At 48.8% G+C, this 11,911-nt stretch overlaps 1 pseudogene; it reads left to right on the top strand.

Moving 5' to 3' along the window:
- The window catches only part of LOC103745363, a 5,406-nt pseudogene extending 872 nt beyond the window's left edge, over positions 1 to 4,534 (top strand).
- The last annotated feature ends 7,377 nt before the right edge of the window (positions 4,535 to 11,911 follow it).

Genomic DNA, 11,911 nt, shown 5'->3' on the forward strand with positions numbered 1-11,911 from the left:
AAATAAACCCTTTCCTCCCCAAGTTGGTACTGGTCAGAGTGTTTTGTCACAGCAGTGAAGAACAAACTAAGACAACTACTATAACAGTGATGACCCTGTACATTATCCAAAAGCACTCTACATCTTCGAGATGCCCACAAGAGTGTCTGTTTTAGTCAAACATTAACAACAACTTGACAGGGAACTTCAGTTCCTATGCAGAGTTAAAGTGGCGCATGCTGGTACTGCTGACCACCTCAACGGTCTACATTTTTGTTTATATCTAGGATTTCATCCTTAGTATCATGATAGAAGTCAAGAGGTCAAGAGAACCAGAGATTACGTCCATGCCACCTTCAACACCCCCAAGGGGCTGCACCATGCCATGTACTTATTCACTTACCTACATGGCAACATCCCCATCTACTAGAGCATTATGGTATTGACCTAGATGTGGCAGGTAGGATGTGAGACCAGACCCTCCCAGTCACTCAACTGCTGTCCACCAATAACTTTACTCCACAGGAGGCAGGTAATAAAATCAGGAATACTAATACACCCTTCTCACCACCCAAAGAAACATGATTCAGACCTGAAAAATGGTGGCAGTGAGTTATCCCACAGTTACCCTGAATATGGGGTGTGTCTGCCCTTGTTGAGGCTGAGTAGAGGAGTACCCAGGGTGGGGAGAGGAAGTGATGTAGAGGGTAAGAAATCCCACTGGCAAGCACTTTGAGATGAACTGTAGTACCACCTGGGCGTGCTCGGTGTGTTTCCTGAATAAATGATGTCACCACAGAGGAACGACATGATTGTGATGCCTGACAGCAAATCCAGTAACTGAACGAGGACACCAGGACCAGACCGACGACTGACAACCACTCAGCTCCACTTAGTCCACTGCCCAAGAGTCCCCAGCACATCTTCTTTCTAGCAGCTGATTGTGGACATAGTCTACAGGCAGAGCAAGGGAGGTTCTGTTCCAAAGCTCAAGTCTCACCCTCCTTCTCCCCGCACGCCTCCAGGCACCAAGAACAGCGTCTATACACTGCAGACCAGCTGGGAAAACATCATCAACCCTCGGAGCAAAAGATACCCCCATGTCCAGCCCATAGTGAAGCAGATCCATATTCCCAGGAGTGCCAGACTGCCTTCTGTTTGGACCAACTCTGCCTCAGTGCCAGCTCTTCAGAAGCCCTGTGTGGTTGCAGATGCTGGTACTGGGCCACTCAGATTCCTGATACTTGGTTACTGGCAGGGGGTACCTAGAGTCTGAGAAGAAGCCAGGTAGCTATGAGTCCTGGGGCTACCTCTGAGCCCTCTTAGGGACTAGGCCAATGATGGGGGAAGTTACTGCTTCCCTAGAATGAAGGTTATCTCCTGGGAGGCAATAAGACTGCCCACAACCATCCAAGGGCCAGAAGCCCTGTGAGCACCTTCACATTCTAAGTGCCTATCAGCACACCCAGAAGCACACACAGAGTTAGAGTCTGAGAACTGAAGCATGGGTTGACACAGACAATTACTGAGGGGAGACCCTAGCTCTTTCTCCTCAGATTCTCTGCTGTTCGCCTCTGGCCTTGTTACTAGCCTTACCTAAACTTGTTCCATGGTGCTAGGAGTGTGGCTTGAAGGGTAGAGGGCAAGTTCAGACATCATAGCAGATAGGCCTACCTCTTTTAAATGGAGCTGAGGGCATATCACGAGTTTGTAGGCATCTCTGAAAACACCCCAACCAAAGTCCCCTGAGGGGTAAATACTCAGCTCTGCTCCATCCACTGAAGACTGTTTCTCCCATAGGATTTGGTGGCCTGAATCACCAAGGCCTCCCTGCACATCCCCCATTCTGAGCATGTCCCCACCATGGGCACACCTGGGAGCTCAGCAGACTTCCTGCTCCAGCCTTCAATTTCTCCTCCGGTTTCCAGAAAAAACCATGTACAAAGGCCACAGCTATGACAGGCCCTGAATCCTTCCTGATGCCTCCTCCTTTCAGTTACAGTGAGACCGACAGTCCTGTGTGAAGAGTTCAGCTCCTGCCTGATAGCCCCAGAGCCCACAAGGGCCAACAATAAACCCTTCAGCTCCTACCACTGTCTGCTGCTTCTTAGAGGTGGAGGGAGGGCATGGGCCACATGTAGACAGAGTCCATCAGCTCCACTCATGTTTGTACAAGGCAACCTCACAAAGACCCCAATGACCAGGGCAAAGGAAGCCCATTGAGACACTAGAATTCTCTGTCACATGGGTTTGCAATAAGTAAAGCTTTCTGTTCCCTCTCATGGATGCTGAATCGGAATTGATAGGGTTGCAGAAGGATGCTGCCACAGGGAAATCATAATGAAATTGCCAACACCTTCATGCTTTGCCTACTGGTGTAGCATCCATGATATACTCTCAAGACCTCCCTATAAACACAGGAAAGACCTACGTGTATGCTGAGTCATTGCATTGCTGTCTAGAAGAACAGAAGTCAACAGACAACTGACTTCTTTCTGTAAGTAAGAACAGTTTAATAAGCTAGGACACCACTGCACTTGGTACCAGGAAATGAAAACATGAGTTAAAGAGAAAATTCTGCAGGATATATTAAGGATAATGACCGAGAATAAAATTTTGTGTGAGAATGAGAGAAATCAGTCCAGCCAGTCTGCAGTCCTCAGAGTGTTTGATGTGCTGGCATGCAGACTGTACCATCAAAGCTCACTTTAAAAAGAAGACTAGCCAGCACTGTGTGTGTTTGTGGAAGGCCAGTATTGTCCTGGACACGTTATGTTTACTGTCAGCTTATCTCTCCACAACCTAAGGACCTGCATGCTGCTGCTGTCATTTCTACTTCATAGATGAGACAGTGGAGGCCCAGGAGTTTAAACAGCATGGCCAACATCACACAGGAGTCCTTATTTTGTGATTTACCAGGCAGCTTGACCCCAGAGACTACACTTTGAACAACTACACTAAATTTCAAAATGCATTCTCATAAAAGGTATTTGTCACATCAGAAATGTAATTTTTCTGTCCCCACAGCCCTCTGCCCCACTAGAACATGTGCATATTGTAGCCCTTGAAGACCAAGCCTTGGGCTGCTGTGACTCCCGGTGCACCTAGCCACATTTGCATTCACACCTCATACTTTACCGTGTTGATCTGGATATGGCAGCTAGAACTTGAGATCAAACCTTCCCAATCACTCAAAACCTTCCTATCAATAACTTCACTCATCAGGGATAACACAAAGACACCGTGGCATGAAATCAGGACCAGTCGATCAGCCTTTTTCCATGCAAAAATGAAAACTCATGCACACTGGACGAAAGACAGCACCGAATGGTACCTTAGGGTTACCCTAATGTAAAGTACATGTCTGTTCTTGCAGGGACTGAGTAGAAGGGTGCCCAGGATGGGGAGGAGGAGGTGCCATGGATGATAATAAATCTCACTGCCAAGCACTTTGAGATGGACTATGGTGTCATCGGGGCATGCTCAGTGTGTTTCCTGCATAAATGATGTCACCACAGAGGAAGGGCAGGGCTGCAAGCTTGCCTTCAAACCTGGTAAGAGAACGAGGCCAAATGGATGACTCCCATGCACTCGGCCCCTTTTGGCCCACTGGCTCAGAGTACACTGATATCCCTAGGGCAGCAACACAGGCTGCCCTCCAGCTCCAAGATTAAAATCACAACAAATAAACTGATCGAAGCTCTCTAGAGAACAGGCTAGCATCACACTGAAATTGCCTGCCATGGCCTATCTTGGTTGTCAACTTGACACAGCTGGGAAGGGGAACCCCAACTCAAGAATTTCCTCCAACAATTTGGCCCATGGGCTTATGTGGATGTAGGGCATTTTCTTGCTAATTGATGTAGGAGGGCTCAACCCACTCTGAGTGGTGCCATCCCTAGGCAGTCTGGGTACCTGGGCAAGCCAGGGCAGCAAGCCAGTAAGGAGCATTCCTCTGTGGTCTCTGCTTCAAGCTCCTGCCTTGAGTTCCTGTCTTGGCTTCCCTTGATGATGGGCTTTAACCTGTAAACCAAGTAAAACCTTTCTTCCCCCAATAGAACACTGCCCAGTTGCCCTGACTGACCCATGAGCTGTCCTCTAGCGCCTCTGCTTTTGGTTTTTTTAGCCTTCCTGCCCACTACGAACCCTATCTGCCCCCTTTGTTGCTCCTCCAGGCTGTGGACGTCTCTACACTGGAGGTCCCAGAGCAGATGGAGGTTTGTGCCTTTTTCCATGCAAAATGAAAACTTCCTTCTCCCTTCATGCCTCCAGGCACAAAGAACAGCTTCTATGTGCTATGGATGCAGCTGCTTGCATCATCAAACCCTACAGTCCAAGATACCACCTGCTGTAGCCCATACTCAAGCTGACACAATACTCCCAAAACACCAGGCTTGTTTTATACTTCAAAGAGACCCTGCCCAAGTTTCTGCTCTTTAGCAACCCCCAGAAGAACGTCTGGGGCCTCAGGTATAGCTACTACATCTGCTCCATGGCTGCATACCTGTTGCCCTCAAGACAGCCAGAGCCACAGGCTTTCACCTGGGCTAAGTGAGGAGACCTAGGGAGGCTGGAGAGTATGGCCAGGGACCTCCTTGACCTGTGCTTCTGTCCTAAAGGCTGTCTGAGTGTGCATCCTCATGCACTTAGGTAGGGAGCATAGGTGTTCACTGAAGTGTTGATCCACATATGATAATGGGAAGTCTTGCAGACTCTCATGAGATAATCACTCTTTGTGGGGAAACAGTAACTTCCCCATCCTTGAACCCAAGAATATTTCCAGGGAGGTTGTTCTAGTTACTTTCTATTGCTGTAACAAACTCTGACCAAAAACAGCTTGGGGGAAGAAAGACCTTATACAACACTTTCATGTCACAGACCCTCATTGAAGGAAACAAGGGCAGGAACTCAAACAGGGCAGAAACTTGAAGGCAGGAACTAAAACAGAGACTACCATGGAGAAACGGAGAAACGCTGCTTTCTGGCTGGCTTCCCTGGCTTGCTCAGCTGCCTCTTTATACAGCCCAGGCCTGCCTGCCTGGGGATGGCACCACCCACAGTGGGCTGGGCCTTCCTGCATCAATTAGCAATTAAGAAAATGCCTCACAACCATGACCAAGGCCAATTCAATGGGGGAATTTTCTAAATTGAGGTTCTCTCTTCCAAGATATCTCTAATTTGTGTCAAGCTGGCAAAAACTAACCAGCACACGGGGTGCCCAGAGGAAACCCCAGTCTTCAGAGCCACATGACTTCCCTGCCCGTACCTCCTGGCAATGGTCAAATACTGGGAATCTCAGTGGTGCAATAGCAGCTTCTACATCCAGAAGAACTCTTGGGATCCCCTATGGACTTCAAAGACTTCATTTACTGACCCAGTGCCCCCTAGTCACCTCTGGACTTCTCACTCACTTCTGCCTGGATCTGTTCCTGGTCCCAAGATTGTGGTTTGCTAATTGGATATCAAGTTCAGAGGTCATGTCAAATGGGCCTACCTCTTATAAACTGGACTGAAGACATCTCAGGAAGTTTATAGGTGCATCTAAAAAAGCCTGAAGCCAGAGTGACTGGTACTTAGCACTGTCCTGCCCACTGAGCCTGTGCTTCTCCCATAGGATTAGGTGGCCTGGGTGACAGCAGCCTTCCCGCACATTGCCCATTCCGAGACTGTCCTCCCCAGGGAACTCCATGGGCTCCTTGTTCCAGCCCTTCAACTTCTTCCATGACACCAGAGACACTCACATATATCAACGCTGGATCCCTGGAGGCAAGGCCAGCCTGATGCTCCTCCTCTCAGCTACAATCCTGTGTGAAGACTCCAGCCCCAGCTCCTGTCTAATAACCCCAGAGCCCCAATAAAGACCCTCACGTTGCTGTTGCTTCTTAGTGCTGTAGTACACATATGCAGATGTGTGGCCACACGTGAAAGAGAAAGGGAATTAGTGACGGTGGAAGAGGGTCAAGAGAGAGTAACAGTGGGTAAATATGATCACAAAACATTACGTACATGTATGAAAATGTCAATATGAAACCAGTAATATGTATAAGTTAATAGATGCTGATAAAATATCTTTTCTTTTTTTTTTTTTTTTTTTTTTTTTTTTTTTGGTCTTTTTGAGACAGGGTCTCCCTGTAGCCCCAGCTGGCCTTGAACTCAGAGAGATCTGCCTGCCTCTGCCTCCCAAGAGCTGGGACTAAAAGCATGTGCCACCATCCCCACCTGATAAAATATCTTAATGAAGCCCTGAGAGTGGGCAGATAGTTTGCTTGCTTAGGCGCTAAAAGAGAAGCATAAGAGCATGATCTGGATCCACAGAATGTGTGAAGAAAAGGCTGGACGTGGTGACTCCCCCTTGGAATCCCAGAGCTAGGGAGCTGAGACAGGCACATTCTGGGATACCCAGCAAAGCTACCTAGCCTGCTTTCCAGTTCTAGGCCAGTAAATGACCCTGTCTCAGATGGGAAAAAAGGCCAGGTGTAGTAGCACACATCTGTAACCCCAATACTCAAAAGGTCGAGGCAAGAGAAAGCAGTTCAAGGTCACTGTCAACCATACAGCAAGTGTGATTTCAGCCTAGACTACATGAGACCCTGTCTCAAAAAAAAAAAAAAAAAAAAAAAGAATGGCCTCTGACGAACAATACCCTTGGTTATCAACTGACATCCACACAAATGTGCTTACAAGTTGAACGTGAACCAGTGTGCAGGGACACACACACATACACACACACAAAGAAATGAAAATCCCGTAAGAACTGGCCAAATTAAACAGTAAAAGCAGTGCTCATCTCGGCTGGCTCTGAACTCATCCAGAGCTCCTGTATCACCCTCTCCTGTCAAGCTGGACTATGAAAAACACAAAGCCATTGTTCCTAGGGTTGCTAATCAATACCAGATGGGCAAGCTGGAAGTCCTCAGGGTGGGCCATTTCCACGGAGCCAAACATGCATGAAAGTCCACAGGTGGGAGCCTGGGAGGGGAGAGAACCAGGATCAGCCTTGACTGTGATTCCCCAGGACCAGGAGACACGAGGACAGAAGGGTTGAGGCTCTCCCCTCTCCCCCCAGCTCATCAAGGGATGGAGCAGGTCCATCACACATCTTGTAATGATTCACAGTCAAAAGATGCTCATTCCAAAGTGCTCAGGATGAAATGAGAGGGAAGTGAACGAAGTCAGTTCCGGGCTCAAGACTGAAAGTTCCTTGGTGGATAGGATTTTAGTCAACATTGAACAGAGGCACAGATATGGACTTAGCTTAGAGAATCAAGTGAGAAGGTTTAAGTGGCAGGAAGGATTCAGGAGAAAATCTAGGCCTTTTGTGAGCAAAGATGTCGTGTTTCCAACACTTTGAATGGGATATGTGAGTCAAGAAAACATAATTTGAAACAGAAAACAGATTCCACCACGCTCAGGTTCCGTGACCTGGGTCCTCCCTTATGTCCCAGCTGAGCACCTGTGCTTCCCTTTACCTAACACCTGTTCTGCAATCAATTTTTAATTGAAATGCACCTAAGTTCCTACCCCCATCCCAATTGCCGGTTACACCCTGGATCCCTGGAATGCATCAAGTAACACACCCTGAGCCCCTCACTGTGTCTCTGTCTCCAGGTTTCCTCCAAAAGATTCTCATCAGGGAAACCAAAGGCAGTCAGTTACCATAACAGCAAGGCCCTGGGTCAGAGTCCTTCCACATACTCTCCATTCAAGCACAGCAGTCACCATGTGTGTGAGAGCCAAGATCTCCCGGGAACTCTGTACACAGAAAGGCCTGGCAGGCAGCCCACTCCCCGGTAGAAGCTAGTGGCCTCCACCAAGATGGACCAGCATTGCAAGCAACCCTGCCCTGGCCACACACACAGTACTTCAGTGATGGCTTGGAGATAGAATTAGGAAGTAAAGACCCTGACTATGCTTTCTCCCAAACAGGAAAAGAGGAGGCATTTCCTTGATTCACTCCCTGGAACGACCTCACAGGGGTACTCCTACATACAGTGTTGATGACCTGGGTGATTGCTGTCTTAGTATGTTGGGGAACCCTGCTGCTAGGGTTGTAGTCCTCCATGTCTGGATAGCTCTAAGGGGCTCGGTGCCATATGGAAGGACTCCCCTTCTCAGCAGGGGGCCTCCTGCTCTCTTCCTGACTTACCTGGAAACTGCCACCAAGCACGGATGCCTGACCTTATTTGGAACATGACCTTTGGCATAGTTACCTGGAGTAAAAACTACCCCCAGGTTTTTTCTATATGATAATTAGGCATTTTGGGATAGTCGGATGATAGGATCCCCTACCACATGTAAATAAAGCACACTCTGAGCACCTATCAGCTGAAGCATTGGCTGCTGCCTCCACACTACATTTTCCCTGACCCCCACTGAATCTGGAGCTGTTTCACTGAGTCTGGAGCTGTTTGCATCAATGACCTGCCTCCCCGGAAGGGCTTTCTTCCATCAGTGCTCACTGGCCGTCCTGACCCCGTTCGTCACTTCTGCTCCCTTTGTCCTCGAGGAGTGGTGGCCAACAACCCACGAGGAGAGGGAGTGACCCCACGTTAGTAGGTGCAGACGACCTTGGCAAAGCCGGTGGTAAAAACCCTGAACATAAATGCCAGGGTCTTCTGGGACCTGAGTGCTTACGAATTCTCACTTCACAACCCTTTATTGTTTTTATTATGTGCGTGGGTGTACTGCCTGCATGCTCCTAACCACCGGCCCATCTCTCCAGCACCGTCACCACCACCCCCACTTATTTTTAGTTCAGAACTTCTTAATGAACAGGAAAGAACCAGAGCCTTAGCCATCCAAGAACCCATCTTTGGCCAAGAACACCAAATTCCTCATTGAGATGCTGATGCCCAAAAAGCACATGCTGATTTTTGTGGATTTAAAAAAAAAAAAGATGTTCTGTATGGGAAGCCTATGTGGTCATCTTTTTTGGTGCCCAGGAACATCACAATGTCACCAAGTTTGCTGTGGGTTTCCTGTTGTGGACCAACTGCATGTGAGAACGGACCACCAGGCTAGAGAATCACCTTTCCTGTGTGTCCAGACCCATCTCCAAAGCAGAGTCTGCCCTCCTCTATGAAACCCTGAAAGAGGCCACCAAGCCACTGAATCAGGTTGTTCTTGGCATCGCCAGTGTAAAGGCTGGTGCCTAACATTCATTGATGTGGCTTCCCACAGAGTGGCGTCTGACCAGCATCATAGATGCTTTATGAGGCAGCATTATGTGGAAAATCACTTTCTGTACCCCACTGGGCTAGAGATCTTTGTGGATCGTGGAAAAACAAATGTTTGGAACTGATATGACTCCCTGGCATAAAATCAGGAGTGTTCATTCAGCCTTCCATACAAAATAAAACATCATGTCACACTGCAGACTTGAGCCTGAATATGCAATCCGTACCTGCCTTTTCTTGAGATGGAAATGAATGATGCACTTGGAGTGGGAAAGAGGTAAGGGCCCAGGAGGCCAAGAAAGGCCACTGTCTGTCATTTAGGGACAGAGTGCACTGCCAGGTGGGAATACCCAGTGTGTTTCTGGGATAAATGGAAGAACAAGACCACCAGGACCTCGGTGGGTGGCGTCAACCCATTCAGCTCCACTGGCCCATAGTACCCAGAGAATACTCAGGCCTGCAGAAACAGCTGTCCCTGCTCCAAGGTTAAAGCCACAACAAGCAGGCTGGATCACAGCTCTCTAGAGAACAGCCTAGGGTGATCCTGAAACTGTAACAGACCCATGAGCTGTCCTCGAGCTCCTCTGGCTTTCGGCTTTCTTAGCCTCCCTGTCTCCCCAGCACTGTTTCTTCATGGTGCCCGTCTATGGATGTGGCCTAGGACGGAGAGCCTAGGGAACAGGGAGGAGACTTCTATTCCCATACTTGGTTCTCACCACTCTTCTCCCCACCCACCCCCACCCCCGTGCCCCCAGACATGAAGAACATCTCCAAGACACTGAAGATGAAGTAGAAAATATCACCAATCCCTGAAGCCTGAAACACTACCTAGTCAACTCCACACTAAAGCCTACGTACTCCTCCAGGGAATGACAGGCAGCCTCCCATTGCAAACAGACTGCCCAAGGAAACCTGCTCTTCAGCAGCTCCAAAGAGAATCCCTGGGGCCACAGGTGCAGATACTGCCTGCAGATCCACCCCAGGGCTGAGCAGGTGCCGCCCCCAGGCTGGCAGGTAGAGAAGGCTGTCACCTGAGCCAGGTGATGAATCTAGGGAGGCTGGGGAGGAGGGGCAAGGTGACTGTGTCTGTGCTTCTGGCCTCCGGGTTCTGTATCTGTGTGTCTTGGTGCAGGGGGGAAGGAGGGGAGGCACTCACAGAACTCCCGGCCTTTCGATTGAGATGGGCAGGAAATAATCATAATTCTAGGGAAGAAGCAACCACCCCATCCTTGGCCCTGGGAACGCCTAGAGGAACCCTCTATCTGGACCTGCCCCTGGTCCCATAATTGTGGTTGCTGAATGAAGAACATCTTCAGAGGTCATGACAGATGAGCTTGCCTCTTTTTAATGTTTTATTTATTATTTTTATTGTATGTGTATGCGTGTATTGGCCTGCATGTATATAAGTGTGCCTGTGTTGTGCAGTGTCCACAGACGTCAGAAGAGGACATCAGATCCCCTGGAACTGGAGTTATGAATGGTTGTTAGCTGCCATGTGGATGCTGGAAACCAAACCCAAGTCCTCTGCAAGAGCAGCCAGTGCTCCTAACCACGGAGCCATCTCTCAAGCCCTGAGTTTGCCTCTTTAAAATGAGGCAAAGGACACGTCTGGACATTTGTAGGCTCTTCAGAAAATGCCCCAAGCCAGAGCTCCCTCTAGTGGCTGATACTCAGCACTGCCGTGGCCAACGAAGCCTCTGTCTCCCCCGCTGTCACTGCAGCTTCCTGAGAATCCGCAGCTCTGAAGACGTCCTCCACATGGCCTCACCTGGGAACTCCATGTGCTTTTTGCTCAGGTCCTTCAAATTCTCCCCCATCCATAGCATCTAGAGATACTGTAATCCTGTGGCCTCAAGAAGATATCGCCTGTCCAGTGCCGGATCACTGAGGACAGGGCCTGCCTGACACCTCCTTTCAGCTACATTGGAACCTGGAAACCTGTGTGAGGGGTCCAAATAACTCCAGACCCCACAAGGATAAAAAACAAACCCTTCAATTTCCATCATCGCAAGCTGTTTCTTAGAGCTGGGGGAGGGCGTAGGCCACGGACGCAGATGGGAGACCATGAGTTCCTCTCATGTTTGTGAAATGTACCCCTAAAAGACCTCCATGACCAGGTATTGCAGAGCCCTGAACTCCCTGTAGAACAACCGTCATCTTCATGGAGTAGATGAGGGTCCTTATAAGAGATTCTCAAGACCAGGCTTGCTGCCTGTCAGCACTCCCTCAGGAAAGGGGGCAGGGTGGGTCATCAGTCTCTCACGTGAGATTCCAGTCACTCCTTCCTGCATCTCCCAGTCAGCTGTGCATGAGTCTGCCCTAATTACACTTGGCCTCAGGTGCTAGAGTTGCTGTCTGTACAGAAATCTGGAGACAAAACGATGTCTATCTGTAGGGAAAAATAGTTTGGTAAACTAGGGCATAGCCACACTGTGGCACCAGATGATGGAAAAAAACCTTGTCTGTCAGGACAGTCTGGTTTTAGGGAAAACCCTGTATGTCTATTAAGTAGGGAAAAAACACAGATACCATGTGTAGTATGCTATCTTTTGTGTAAGAATGGAAAAAGACAAAAGATACATTTAACCAGAAATTGAAGGTAGAAAGAACATAGGTTCCCCCAAAAAGTGGGACAGGGAAAGGAAACAGTTTTCCTCGGGCCTCCTTTAGAAATCCAACCCTCAAGAACTCCACTCTGTGACTGGGACAATGGCTCAGTCAATAAAATGCTTGTCAGGCGAAGACGAAGGCCTGAG

The sequence above is a fragment of the Nannospalax galili genome, unplaced genomic scaffold (genome assembly GCF_000622305.1).
Source record: "Nannospalax galili isolate Female #2095 unplaced genomic scaffold, S.galili_v1.0 scaffold302, whole genome shotgun sequence".
Lineage (NCBI taxonomy): Eukaryota > Metazoa > Chordata > Mammalia > Rodentia > Spalacidae > Nannospalax > Nannospalax galili.